Source organism: Oncorhynchus keta, chromosome 12 (assembly GCF_023373465.1).
Source record: "Oncorhynchus keta strain PuntledgeMale-10-30-2019 chromosome 12, Oket_V2, whole genome shotgun sequence".
Taxonomy (NCBI): Eukaryota; Metazoa; Chordata; class Actinopteri; order Salmoniformes; family Salmonidae; genus Oncorhynchus; species Oncorhynchus keta.
In genome coordinates this window covers 11,396,416-11,411,367 of record NC_068432.1, presented here as the reverse complement: position 1 = coordinate 11,411,367, position 14,952 = coordinate 11,396,416, and the positions used below count along the sequence as shown (strand labels likewise).

At 43.0% G+C, this 14,952-nt stretch overlaps 1 non-coding gene across 1 annotated transcript; it reads left to right on the top strand.

The window, feature by feature from the left end:
• Window positions 1-251: 251 nt before the first annotated feature.
• trnaa-ugc (transfer RNA alanine (anticodon UGC)) lies at window positions 252-326 on the top strand. Its single transcript has one exon. It is a non-coding gene; the product is annotated as a tRNA-Ala (tRNA).
• Window positions 327-14,952: the final 14,626 nt, after the last annotated feature.

Below are 14,952 nucleotides of genomic sequence, written 5' to 3'. Positions count from 1 at the left end.
TCGCTCTGGATAAGAGCGTCTGCTAAATGACTTAAATGTTAAATGTTAAATGTTTTCTTTGAATGCTTCATGTGGTCATTGGTAAACATAGGAAGACCCCACTGCTAAAAATTACATGGAAAAGGTCCTGATTGTTAATCCTTGGGAAATGTTCTGTGGACCGATGAAACAAAATTAGGGCTCTTTTGCAATGCAGATCAGCACTATGTGTACCGATGACCAAATTAAGCATTCCCATGTGTCACAGTGTGGTTCTGTGTGGCTCAGTTGGTAGAGCATGGTACTTGCAATGCCAGGGTTGTGGGTTCGATTCCCACTGGTGAACAGTTCAAATGAAAATATATGCACTCACTACTGTAAGTCGCTTTGAGCCATTAACCTACTAACGTACTCGTCTTTGTTCCTATGTGGAACATAAAGCTTCCACCAGAGAGCTGCTGGTTTGGTGATGGTTTTCCATGACAGGCCACAATCCTTCATCTCCTTCTCATGCCATTAACACAGCCCCTAATAACACCAGCACTATCAAAACATTGCCTTGGTACATGAACAAGTTGGAACCAGCCTGATCGCAGCCTTCACCATTCTGTTTCACTTCAAGCGTCAGTAAAACAGAATGGTGATCAGGCTATGGGGACACGTGAGTATGAAAGTGAGTCCCCTTTGCAGCATAAGGGTTTTTGCTGTGGATAACTGAAAGATGTGTGATGTGTTAAGTACTGTAATCATGAGGGACTGGTCAGTTAGGGTTGAGGAAAAATATCCTCTTACGAAAAAAGAGTGCAGTATAACTGGAGTTAGAATGCAGTATATCTGAAAATACTGCATCCAAAATAACAGTGCAGTACACTGCAGTTATTCTGCAATCACAGCTTCCAAAATACCACCGTTAACTGCAGTTACTACACTTTTACTGCAGTTTCAAAACGGCAACATATTTTGGTAAGGGTCCCCCTCCAATTTCAAAGTAAGTTCCGGTTGACAGTAAACATAGTAATAACAGGACTAGTTTCTATACAGCTTGTGTAATTCTCTGTTCTCTGCTTTCCAGTCAATAAATAATTACATCTATTGACTGAAGAACAAAAGTCGTTAAATTAATACGGTATAAGTAAGTCTTAGCCCTTTTAACAGCATCCAAAATACTACAGTTGACGACAGTTACTGCACTTCCACTGCAGTTTCGAAACTGTAATCTGTTTTTGTAAGGGAAAGTGTGAAGTTGATTTAAAAGGCCACTAGGTGTCCTACTTGATCCACATATTTCTAAACACACAACAGCACCCTCACCCTGTAGTGTAGCATATGGGTATGTATACAGGTATTATACACACACATTAAAAAACCTATCAAATCTACAAAGCACAACAATTATGTGAGGAATAGTCAATGAGGGCTATGCGTTCTTTGGAAAATAATGAACGACTCGAAAGGGATGTTTCATGACACGACTTATGCTTTCAAAAGCAGCTCAAACATAGAATGAACTATATAAACTCAATTCCACCATACAAATATACTCTGCATTATTTTAGTGATAATGTCAGACAAGCCAGTGTTTGGAGGATCGCCTCGGGCCGGCAACTGTGCCAATATATCCTTCAAACACCTGCTTCGAGGGCATTATTAAGCATTATAAATGATGTGGTTCGAGCCCTGGGTGCTGATTGGCTGACAGCCGTGGTATACCACGCACATGCTCCAATTACATTGGTAAACAGTTAAAGTGAGTAGCAATAAGGCATCTCGGGGGTTTGTGTATCCAGGCACTCCGCATTGCGTTGCGCTTAAGAATAGCCCTTAGCCATGCTAAATTGGCCATATACCTCACCTCCCTGTGCCTTAAACTAGATATCAATGTAATTAGAGCAGTAAAAATAAATGTTTTGTGATACCCGTGGTATACGGTCTGATATATCATGGCTGTCAGCCAATCAGCATTCAGGGCTCGAACAGCACAGTTTATAAAGCATTGGGCCAGTAACCGAAAGGTTGCTGGATCGAATCCCCAAGCTGACAAGGCAAAAATGTGTTGTTCTGCCCCTGAACAAGGCAGTTAACCTACTGTTCAGTTTGCACTGCGATGCAGTGTTTCAGACCGCTGCGCCACTCGGGAAGTTCCATCCACAAAGTTTTGAATGCTTATCAACTGCCTTGCACAAAGTATCAAAATACTAAAATACTACACAGGACTCTCAATGTAATTAGAGCAGTAAAAAAAAATGTTACCCGTGGTATACGGTCTGATATACACTGCTCAAAAAAATAAAGGGAACACTTAAACAACACAATGTAACTCCAAGTCAATCACACTTCTGTGAAATCAAACTGTCCACTTAGGAAGCAACACTGATTGACAATAAATTCCACATGCTGTTGTGCAAATGTAATAGAAAACAGGTGGAAATTATAGGCAATTAGCAAGACACCCCCAATAAAGGAGTGGTTCTGCAGGTGGTGACCACAGACCACTTCTCAGTTCCTATGCTTCCTGGCTGATGTTTTGGTCACTTTTGAATGCTGGCGGTGCTTTCACTCTAGTGGTAGCATGAGACGGAGTCTACAACCCACACAAGTGGCTCAGGTAGTGCAGCTCATCCAGGATGGCACATCAATGCGAGCTGTGGCAAGAAGGTTTGCTGTGTCTGTCAGCGTAGTGTCCAGAGCATGGAGGCGCTACCAGGAGACAGGCCAGTACATCAGGAGACGTGGAGGAGGCCGTAGGAGGGCAACTACCCAGCAGCAGGACCGCTACCTCCGCCTTTGTGCAAGGAGGAGCAGGAGGAGCACTGCCAGAGCCCTGCAAAATGACCTCCAGCAGGCCACAAATGTGCATGTGTCTGCTCAAATGGTCAGAAACAGACTCCATGAGGGTGGTATGAGGGCCCGACGTCCACAGGTGGGGGTTGCGCTTACAGCCTAACACCGTGCAGGACCTTTGGCATTTGCCAGAGAACACCAAGATTGGCAAATTTGCCACTGGCGCCCTGTGCTCTTCACAGATGAAAGCAGGTTCACACTGAGCACATGTGACAGACGTGACAGAGTCTGGAGAAGCAGTGGAGAACGTTCTGCTGCCTGCAACATCCTCCAGCATGACCGGTTTGGCGTGGGGTGGCATTTCTTTGGGGGGCCGCACAGCCCTCCATGTGCTCGCCAGAGGTAGCCTGACTGCCATTAGGTACCGAGATGAGATCCTCAGACCCCTTGTGAGACCATATGCTGGTGCGCTGGCCTTGGGTTCCTCGAATGCAAGACAATGCTAGACCTCATGTGGCTGGAGTGTGTCAGCAGTTCCTGCAAGAGGAAGGCATTGATGCTATGGACTGGCCCGCCTGTTCCCCAGACCTGAATCCAATTGAGCACATCTGGGATATCATGTCTCGCTCCATCCACCAACGCCATGTTGCACCACAGACTGTCCAGGAGTTAGCGGATGCTTTAGTCCAGGTCTGGGAGGAGATCCCTCAGGAGACCATCCGCCACCTCATCAGGAGCATGCCCAGGCGTTGTAGGGAGGTCATACAGGCACGTGGCCACACACACTACTGAGCCTCATTTTGACTTGTTTTAAGGACATTACACCAAAGTTGGATCAGCCTGTAGTGTGGTTTCCCACTTTCATTTTGAGTGTCACTCCAAATCCAGACCTCCATGGGTTGATAAATTTGATTTCCATTGATCATTTTTGTGTGATTTTGTTGTCAGCACATTCAACTATGTAAAGAAAAAAGTATTTAATAATAATATTTCATTCATTCAGATCTAGGATGTGTTATTTTAGAGTTCCCTTTATTTTTTGAGCAGTGTACCACGGCTTTCAGCCAATCACCTTTCAGGACTCCAACCACCCAGTTTATAATCACTTGCATACAACAGGTTACCAACATATTCAAATAATGGTTGACACATTTTCATACAATTTTTAATTGTGATGAATTTGATTCATTCTATTTCATCCTTCCACAAGATATAGTCTCAACACAAATGAAGGGTTGTACCCAAACCGGCTGCTAAATCGGTTCGGTTGCTAGAGACACGACCCAGTCGATCAGTATTTTTGTTCTGTATCTACCCAGTCGTTCATTCTAAATGTTCCATTGCCATACTGGTTGGCAACGGTCTTATCCCTTGCTTACTAGCTAGCCAACTACGGCTAACTTAGTCGGGTCAAACAGTGCAGCCACAATAACAACAGTAGCTGCATTTGTTTAAGCTGCTTTCTAGTGACATTTATTTGGATGCATCCATAACAATGAGCTAATGAGGAGTGATTTCTCCTGGCATAGAAAATGTGCTCTCTCGTCAGGCCACTGTTGTTCAGAGGAGCTACCCAACAACACAGCTAATACAAGTGCTCCACCAGTCCTGCCAAGACATAGACAAGAACATCTAGCAGAATTAGATGTTCTGCAAGATGTCACCGTAACTGACTTTATACCCCTTCCAATCCAAAATCAACATGCATGGCAAGTATAGTAGATATCACAGCATTAATAAATAATGTTGTGAAACAGAGAAGGATGTGACATGTGGACTTAGTGCAAGAGAGATACTACAGGTGAATGATCTCTCCAGTGACTGTTGCTAATGTGTCACGCCTTGGTCATTGTATTTTGTGTTTTCGTTATATATTTGGTCAGGCCAGGGTGTGACATGGGTTTATGTTATTGTATTTTCGTATTGGGGTTTGTAGTATTTGGGATCGCGGCTGAATAGGGGTGTTGTATAGGCTTGGCTGCCTGAGGCGGTTCTCAATCAGAGTCAGGTGATTCTCGTTGTCTCTGATTGGGAACCGTATTTAGGTAGCCTGAGTTTCGCTTTGTATTTCGTGGGTGATTGTTCCTGTCTCTGTGTAGTTTCACCAGATAGGCTGTAATTAGGTTTCACGTTCCGTTTGTTGTTTTGCTTTTGTTTAGTTATTTCATGTATCGCTTTTTTCCTTCATTAAAGACATGAGTAACCACCACGCTGCATTTCGGTCCGACTCTCTTTCTACAAACGAAGAACGACGTTACAGAATCACCCACCACACTCGGACCAAGCAGCGTGTTAACAGGCAGCTGGAACAGCGAAGGGAGGACGTTATGGACAGCAGAGTCATGGAGTATACGACGTGGGAAGAAATAGACAGGTGCGCGGCCGACCCAGAGAGAATGCCGGAGCCCGCCTGGGATTCGCTGGAGCAGTGCGAAGAGGGCTATAGGCGAATGGATTCGAAAAGAAAGACACGGCGGTGCAGAGCGAAAACCGAAAGTCACCCCCAAATATTTATTGGAGGAGGGCTCAGGGAGAGAGTAGCAGAGTCAGGAGTCAGACCTGAGCCTACTCTCCCTGTTAATCGTGAGGAGCAGCAATATAAGGACTTCTGGTCTTGGGAGATGATATTAGATGGAAAAGGACCCTGGGCGCAGCCGGGAGAATATCGCCGTCCCAAGGAAGAAATAGAGGCGGCTGAAGCGGAGAGGCGCTGGCATGAGGAGGCAGCACGACACGGTTGGAAGCCCGAAAAGCAGCCAAAAAAATGATTGGGGGGCTTAATGGGAGTATGGCTATGCCAGGTAGGAGACCTGCGCAAACTCCCTGTGCTTACCGGTGGGCTAGAGAGACCGGGCAGACACCGTGTTATGCTATGGAGCGCACAGTGTTTCCAGTGCGGGTGCATAGCCAGGTGCAGCACATACCAGCCCTTCGTATTGGCCGGGCCAGAGTGGGCATCGAGCCAGGTAAGCTTGGGCAGGCTCGGTGCTCAAGAGCTCCAGTGCGCCTGCACGGTCCGGTCTATCCAGAGCCACCTCCACACACCAGTCCTCCGGTAGCAGCTTCCCGCACCAGGCTTCCTGTGCGTGTCCTCAATCCTGTAGCACCAGTTCCAGCACCACGCACCAGGCCTTCTGTGCGCCTCGCCTGTTCAGCACAGCCAGAGCCTTCCTTCCCTCCTGCGCTGTCGGAGTCTCCCGCCTGTTCAGCACAGCCAGAGCCTTCCTTCCCTCCTGCACTGTCGGAGTCTCCCGCCTGTTCAGCACAGCCAGAGCCTTCCTTCCCTCCTGCGCTGTCGGAGTCTCCTGCCTGTTCAGCGCTATCAGAGCCTTCCTCCTCTACAGCGCTGCCGGAGCCTCCTGCCTGTTCGGAGCAGCCTGAGCTGCCAGTCTGCAGGGAGCTGTCAGTCTGCAAGGAGCTGTCAGTCTGCAAGGAGCTGTCAGCCTGCATGGAGCAGTCAGAGCTGTCAGTCTGCATGAAGCAGCCAGAGCTGTCAGTCTGCATAAAGCAGCCAGAGCTGCCAGTCTGCAAAGAGCTGTCAGTCTGCAAGGAGCTGTCAGCCTGCATAGAGCAGCTAGATCCGCCAGTCAGCCATGATCTTCTAGATCCGCCAGTCAGCCATGATCTTCTAGATCTGCCAGTCAAACAGATTCTTCCAGATCTGCCAGTCAACCAGTCTCTTCCAGATCTGCCAGTCTGCATAGAGCAGCTAGATCTGCCAGTCAGCCATGATCTTCTAGATCTGCCAGTCAACCAGATTCTACCAGATCTGCTAGTCAACCAGAATCTTCCAGATCTGCTAGTCAACCTGAATCTTCCAGATCCGCCAGCCAGCCAGGATCTACCGGAGCCTACTACCTACCTGAGCTTCATCTCAGTACTGGGCTTCCTCTCAGTACTGGGCTTCCTCTCAGTACTGGGCTTTCTCTCAGTACTGGGCTGCCCCTCAGTTCCGGGCTGCCCCTCAGTTCCGGGCTGCCCCTCAGTTCCGAGCTGCCCCTCAGTCCCGAGCTGCCCCTCAGTCCCGAGCTGCCCCTCAGTCCCGAGCTGTCCCTCAGTCCCGAGCTGCCCCTCAGTCACGAGCTGCTCCTCAGTTCAGTGGGGTTCTGGGTGAGGACTATTAGGCCATGGTCGGCGGCGAGGGTGGATTATCCCAGAACGCGAAGGGGAGGAACTATGACTTTAATGGAGTGGGGTCCACGTCCTGAGCCGGAACCGCCACCATGGACAGACGCCCACCCGGACCCTCCCTATGGTTTTGAGGTGTGTCCGGGAGTCCGCACCTTAGGGGGGTTCTGTCATGCCTTGGTCATTGTATTTTGTGTTTTCGTTATATATTTGGTCAGGCCAGGGTGTGACATGGGTTTATGTTATTGTATTTTCGTATTGGGGTTTGTAGTATTTGGGATCGCGGCTGAATAGGGGTGTTGTATAGGCTTGGCTGCCTGAGGCGGTTCTCAATCAGAGTCAGGTGATTCTCGTTGTCTCTGATTGGGAACCGTATTTAGGTAGCCTGAGTTTCGCTTTGTATTTCGTGGGTGATTGTTCCTGTCTCTGTGTAGTTTCACCAGATAGGCTGTAATTAGGTTTCACGTTCCGTTTGTTGCTTTGCTTTTGTTGAGTTATTTCATGTATCGCTTTTTTCCTTCATTAAAGACATGAGTAACCACCAGGCTGCATTTCGGTCCGATTCTCTTTCTACAAACGAAGAACGACGTTACATAATGCAGTTGATCAGAGAGGAAGATTAATGAGTTAGCCAGCTAACTTTGATAATGAACCAGAAAATCAATAGTTATTTCGAGTTGTTTAAGAAAGCTTAACTTAAGTATGTGTTTTTGGTTGACGAGTGAATTAGACCATACCTATTTCAAGCTTAACTTTAAAAATATATATTTATTTCAGAATATTTAAGTTAGTTGGCTAACTCATTGATCCTGCTTTGTAATATACCCCTTTGGTCATCCTGACTTGAAAGTCTGGTTGTCTGTGTGGGTGGAATCAATTGAGGTCAGAATAGGTCATGAGTCAAGTGAGGTATCTTTTTATCCGAATGAAACAGTGTGGTGAAGAAAAGAGAGCTTTTTCATGGAGCTGATTTATTAGGCATGTACCCATTATTATATCTTATCAACATTACAAATGTGGGGTGAGTAAAACCTTGTCCATGAGAACTGTAACTATATTGTCTGTTAGACTCATTCACTTATGATGCCTAATGAATGCTTACTGAATCATTTAACATCCACATACATTTCAGGGGGGTTTATGGTATGGGCAGACATAAGCTACGGACTGCGAACACAATTGCATTTTATCAATGTAAATTTGAATAAACAGAGATACTATGACGAGGTCCAGATACCCATTGTCGTGCCATTCATCCACCACCATCACATCATGTTTCAGCATCACAATGCACAGCCCCATGTCACAAGGATCTGTACACAATTCCTGCAAGCTGAAAGTGTCCCGTTTCTTCAAAGGCCTGCATACTCACCAGAAATGTCCCCCATTGAGCATGTTTGGGATGCTCTGGATCGACGTGTACGACAGAGTGTCCCAGTTCCCACCAACATCAAGCAACTTCGCACAGCCATTAAAGAGGAGTGGGGCAACATTCCACAGGCCACAATCAACATATATGCGAAGGAGATGTGTCGCACTGCATGAGGGAAATGGTGGTCTTGCCAGATAGGGGCTTGGATCAGAAAACCAGTCTACCTTTTAAGGTACCTGTAACCAACAGATGCATATCTGTATTCCCAGTCATGTGAAATCCATAGATTAGAGCCTCATTTATTTATTTCAATTGACTGATTTCCTTCTATGAACTGTAACTCAGTAAAATCTTTGAAATTGTTGCATGTTTTGTTCAGTGTATATTTCCTTTTTTTATGTCACTGTTTTGATCGACACTGAAACACTGTTGTCTCTGTGAACTTTGTTCATCTGTTGACAAGTTAGCCCACATGACCCCACCAAAACAAAAAGAAGGGTAGAAAAAGGAACACATTCAACAGATGATTTTAGACACCATGGGTGAAACATATATTTTTGTTATCTTTTTGTTATCTTCTGCCTCTGTCTCTCTAAACTAAGTAAAGGTAAGTTTCAACAATATTTTTTTTATAGTATGCTATTTTGTACCTTCCGGTTTACATGCACTGGTAGATAATTACATTTAATTGAGTTTTTCATGTCTGAAAATATCAATAAAGCTTGTTATGGATGGTAATGTTTAGGGAATATCTTACCAAAATGTGACAGAACCTAATGGAATGCTTTACTTAGGTCAGCAAGATATAATTGAGACTGCATATCAGCTTGCACATATCAGAGCTAGAATTGGAGCCTCTGTAACCTGACACTGCCAATTCACATACACTGGAAATGGAACTAAACTGACTTTGAAGAAATTCTACATAGCACCACCCAGCAGGGATATCAATGGAACTGGAGTTATGAACTGTTCAAATGCTATTTCACCAAAATACTTGTTAGTCTGTGCATACTCCCTTACCATTTAGGGCCACTGGCTCAACCAAGTGCATTATTGTCAAGTGAAATGCCAAATCCTGACCAGACAACCAGAATTCAAGGAAACGGAACCAAGGTTAAACCGTACTGTAACTAAAAGAATAGAATAGAAACCATTTTCCAATATAGAAAATATAAATAATCATCAAGTATCATGTTATTTATAGTAATCAGTTTCTGTTTTGTTTCTCATGTCAAATTGGAGCCCACCACTGTTCATATAAGACCAAAGAGCAAAGCTCCAAGAGTGATAGGGCAACTTGTCTGCACCACCACCAGGTTTTACGCCGGAGATGTACATCTTCTCTGGTATTGTGGTCCTCACCATGTACCACCAGGCAATGATACCATCAGCATAAACAGTACAGATGGCACCTTCTCTCTGCACTGCCAACTCAGGTCCATCCCTGTGGCAGTGAACAAGTCCATTGAGTGCACCTGTATGGTGTCTCATCCACTCTGGCCAAATGAGAAAAGGGCAAGATACACAAATGGATCTGAGTCTATACCACAGAATATGTGACTCACTCCCACAATCGGAGTCTCCAGTAGCAACAATCTAAATAGAGATGTATGTGCAGTACTGATATCCTGCTAAAAGTAGCATCACACTGAATGTACAGTAATATTGTAGTCTGTCTTTCCATTGTAGATGGGCCCAGCACTGTGACTGTGAGGAACCACTATGGGGCTGCGACACAGGACTCCCTGTGCGTGGCTGTTGGATCCTCCCTCTCAACTGTACTGCAGATGGAAGTCCCAGGCCACAGATGTGGTGGCAGCGGGAAGGGAGTAGCAGCCACAATATCAGCGAGACTCTCCACATCCCTGCAGCTCAGGTACAGTCCAACGGACAGTATGATCAAGTAGGCAGACAATAGTACATTACTATTGATATATTATTATATAAGAATAATATACTGTTATTATTATACTAATATTATATTAATATGTTGATTTTCCACAAAGGACTTACCCCAGTGTTTTACCCAAAAGGCTCAGACTTTGGTGTTTTCACCTCTTTGGCACCTCCAGTGTTTCACCGGACCATGGCCTCAGTGGACCTGCTCTGACTTGGGGCCAAGGTCAGGCAACTGGTACTATGCAGCTGGCATTTGGCTAACTGTGAACATGGGTTAACACCGTCCACGCTTAACACCTTCTCATAACTGTCTATCTGATGCAGAGGTTGTTGATTCTGCTCTTCACGTCCCCAATGTCAGGAAACACAGATCTCAAATAATAACACTAGAGCTTACATGAACATAATCATATGCCACATTCATGTGCTAGTCGGAAACAAGGAAACTCACTAATGTAACATTTGTAAACTGGTTGAACGCGGCACGTGTATAACTATATACAACCAATTAGCAAGTCTGAAATTTCAGAGATTCCTAGTTCCGACTAGCATGTGAATGCGGAAAATATACTACTGATGATACCCATAAGTCTGTCATAGACCTAGCGCATAATGAGTCACTGGGCTCTATTTTCAGCTAGTGCTAAGTAGGCGCAAGTATAATCTCACATTAGTTTAAAATATTGCACGGGCATTTTCCAGCCCTAACACCAGGTTTGGCAATTTAACTGTCTAACATCAGCACACTTGCACAAAGGTGGGAGGGGTGGCAATATTTGAGGTGTGTCCTTAAAAGCAAGAGCAAAAGTGACAATTTAATGCAGCTATAATGGGAAGTTTTAAGACCCACAAAAAGCCATTCTTAATGGTAATTCAGTTGATAATGGCATGGATTTTCAGAGCCAAAGCACAGCCCATGACACCCATGGCTGGATAGTAGGAGAAATCTTGTATTTAGAAACATTAAAAAAACTATTTGTTTCCTCACATTTAGTTTAATTAGTTTAATTGAATTAAACACCAAGCATAGTGGAAATTTCCCCTTCTCTTTATATTGGATCTTTATCCAGCTCCTGTGAAAAGTTTGGATATGTGTAAAACCATCCATAGTCTAAGTTAACTTGCCTGTATTATGTGGCCACGGGGAGCAGTTATGGTGCCTGTACCTGTATTTAGACAGCCTATTTAAAACAAGTTGTTTTATTTTTATTAAAATTTGATTAGAATTATACACTGTCTTTTTAGGCCTTATAATTAGCCTAGTGAATTTAATATTGCTTATTGACGTATGGCATGTCCATGTCCAGACTGCAATTTATAGTAGGCCTAGTGCCTATATAAGTGTGAATGCTATAGCCTATGTATAGCAATTTATTTCCATACCGAAGCAATGCAATGTGGACTGAAAACGATGTGGACTGAAAACATGTTCAAATGATTTATTTAGCAAAAACTGTAAATACTCAACTTGAAGCAACCACATAGTGCCTTGACTTATTCCTTATTTTGTTGTGTTTCAGCCTGAATTCAAAATGGATTAAATGTATTTTTTTCAATCTCAAACATCTACATACAATACCCCATAATGACAAAGTGAAAGCATGTTTTGAAAACAAATGTATATAAAATGAAATACAGAAATATCTTCCTGGGTGAGTGTCTTAGAGCTTTGCTTTTTTTTTATTCTTCAAGCTCTGTCAAGTTGGTTGTTGATCATTGCTAGACAGTCATTTTCACATCTTAACACAGATTTTCAAGCTGATTTGAGTCAAAACTGTAACTAAACCACTCAGGAACATTCAAAGTCATCTTGGTAAGCAACTCCAGTGTATATTTGGCATTGTGGTTTCGGTTATTGTGGTTTAGGAATTTGTCTCCCAGTATCTCTTGAAAAGCAGACTGAACCAGGTTTTCTGCTAGGATTTTGTCTGTGCTTAGCTCAATTCCGTTTATTTTTATCAAAAAAACTCTGTAGTCCTTGCCGATGACAAGCATACCCATAACATGATGCAGCCACCACCATGCTTGAAAATATGAAGAGTGGTACTCAGCAATGTGTTGTTTTGGATTTGCCCCAAACACAACACTTTGGATTCAGGACATAAAGTTAATTTCTTTGACACATTTTTTCAGTTTTACTTTAGTGCCTTATTGCAAACCGGATGCATATTTTGGAATATTTTTATTCTGAACAGGCTTCCTTGTTTTCAATCTGTCATTTAGGTTAGTTTTGTGGAGTAAGTACAATGTTGTTGATCCATCCTCAGTTCTCTCCTATCACAGCCATTAAATTCTTTAACTATTTTAAAGTCACCATTGACTTTAAAACAGGTTTCCTTCCTCTCTGGCAACTAACTTAGGAAGGATGCGTGTATCTTTGTAGAGACTGGCTGTATTGATACACCATCCAAAGTGTAATTAATAATGTGTAATTAATAATGTCACCATGCTCAAAGGAATATTCAATATTCAATTTTTTTTAAATCCATCTACCAATAGATGGCCTTTGCCAGGCATTGGAAAACCTTCCTGGTCTTTGTTGCTGAATCTGTGTTTGAAATTCTCTGCTCGACTGAGGAACCTTACAAATAATTGTATGTGTGGGGTACAGAAATCATGTTAAACACTATTATTGCACACAGAGTGAGTCCATGCAACTTATTAGGTGACTTGTTAAGCGACTCCTGAACTAATTCATGCTTGCCCTAACAAAGGTGTTAAATACCTATTGACAAGACATTTCAGCTTTTGGTTTTTCATGAATGTGCTAACATTTCTAAAAATCTAATTCCACTTTGACATTATGGGCTATTGTGTGTAGGCCAGTGACTCAAAATCTACATTTAATACATTTTAAATTCAGGCTGTAACACAACAAAATGTGGGTGTGACTACTTTCTGAAGGCACTGTATTTAGCCATGGAGCACATTCTGATTGACAAGTGAGGGGCCAAGGATTCGACACACCCACAACTTGTTTATTCATCAAAACCCAGCACTTTTGTGCCACTGCCAGCTACTGCGCCCATAATTCCGGTTGTGAAAATACAACAAAATATTTCAGATACACTATAGAACCTATAATGCTATCGCCAGTGCTAAGATTTACCATTTGAGTTAGGTTTGTTAAAATAGAGCCCAGTAAGTTTGACAACAGGTACCAGGACAGTTTCATTATTCCCATTTTTTGGTTGTTGAAATCTTATATTATTATCATTTCTAGGAGCGGCACCAGGGGCCCCGTACTGGTGTATTGCAAAGAACCAGTTTAGACAGACCAACACCAGCACCATGCTTCTGCTAACTGAAGAAAAAAAGAACTAAGAGGTGTTTTTAACGACATATATTTGTTTTTACATTCATACTGTTTGACTGATGAACAGGATACATATAGAATGGCTCAGGGGTAACTGCAACTGAAAATGTGTGAGATACATGTTAAAGGGGAACTTCACCACTTTTTAACATTCATTCATTTTCATTATATCCAGCATCATACCGGTTTCTCTGTGAAAATGGGGCAATTTTCTCCATTCTGTAGTCAAAAAGGTAAAAAGAAAAGGTAATCGGGGGCCATTTCAAATAAAATCAGTTTCACTGTGACCAAAGAACCTGAAAAAGTCCTCCCCCTGGCTGGAAACCTGTTGTAGTTTTTGAAAATGTAAGTTGCTTTCTTAAAGGTTATAGGAAATGGAGGGCAGAAGGTTCCAGTGAAGAAGGATGGTAGGAGGTGTGCGGGGAACTAAAGATGAGTTGGACAGGAAGTCCTCTAGTACTGTTGATCACCAACTCCATCTTTGATCTGCACATGGCCTCATTTAAAGATGTTGACTATAATGACAATCATCATAATAGTCAAATGTTGACTATAATGACAATCATCATAATTTCTCCAACTACATCTTATGTTTCTTACTATTTCATGTCACGTTACTTTTTATTGAATGTCAAGGTTCTACAATACAAATTCAGGGTATTGTATTTTTTACTTCTACAAGGACGACAGAATGGTACGTTGGGCCGCCCGTAGTTTTTACTGTTCTACTTCTGATACTTGTGTGCCTTATCAAGAAGAAAATGGCAAAAAAAAACATATTGAAAATGAGCATGAGGAACAACATTATGGTACAGTAGTACTTTTTTATTGATTTGCTCAATTGATTTGTTGCAGCCCCCCATAGTTTTAATTGAAATTGAAAACCAAGTCAAACCAGTATGTGAATGTGATTAGTGTTTTTGTCAACACAATATAGCTGGATACTGGTTTAATCATTTTTGCGCAATGGTCTGCTTCTAAATGTAATATTTTGCGTTGTATATATTCACAGCTTTCTTTCATTACAGGTACAGTATGGTTACAAACTGTATTCTTTCTCTTTGATTTTGTAGAGAGAGTGTAACGGAGTTCTTCGTTTGTTGAAAGAGAGTCGGACCGAAATCTAGCGTGGTGGTTACTCATGTCTTTAATGAAGAAAATGACGATACATAAAATAACTTATACAAATACAAAACAACAAACGGAACGTGAAACCTAATACAGCCTATCTGGTGAACACTACACAGAGACAGGAACAATCACCCATGAAATACAAAGTGAAACCCAGGCTACCTAAATACGGTTCCCAATCAGAGACAACGAGAATCACCTGACTCTGATTGAGAACCGCCTCAGGCAGCCAAGCCTATGCAACACCCCTACTCAGCCGCAATCCCAATAACTACAAAACCCCAATACGAAATACAACATTTAAACCCATGTCACACCCTGGCCTGACCAAATATATAACGAA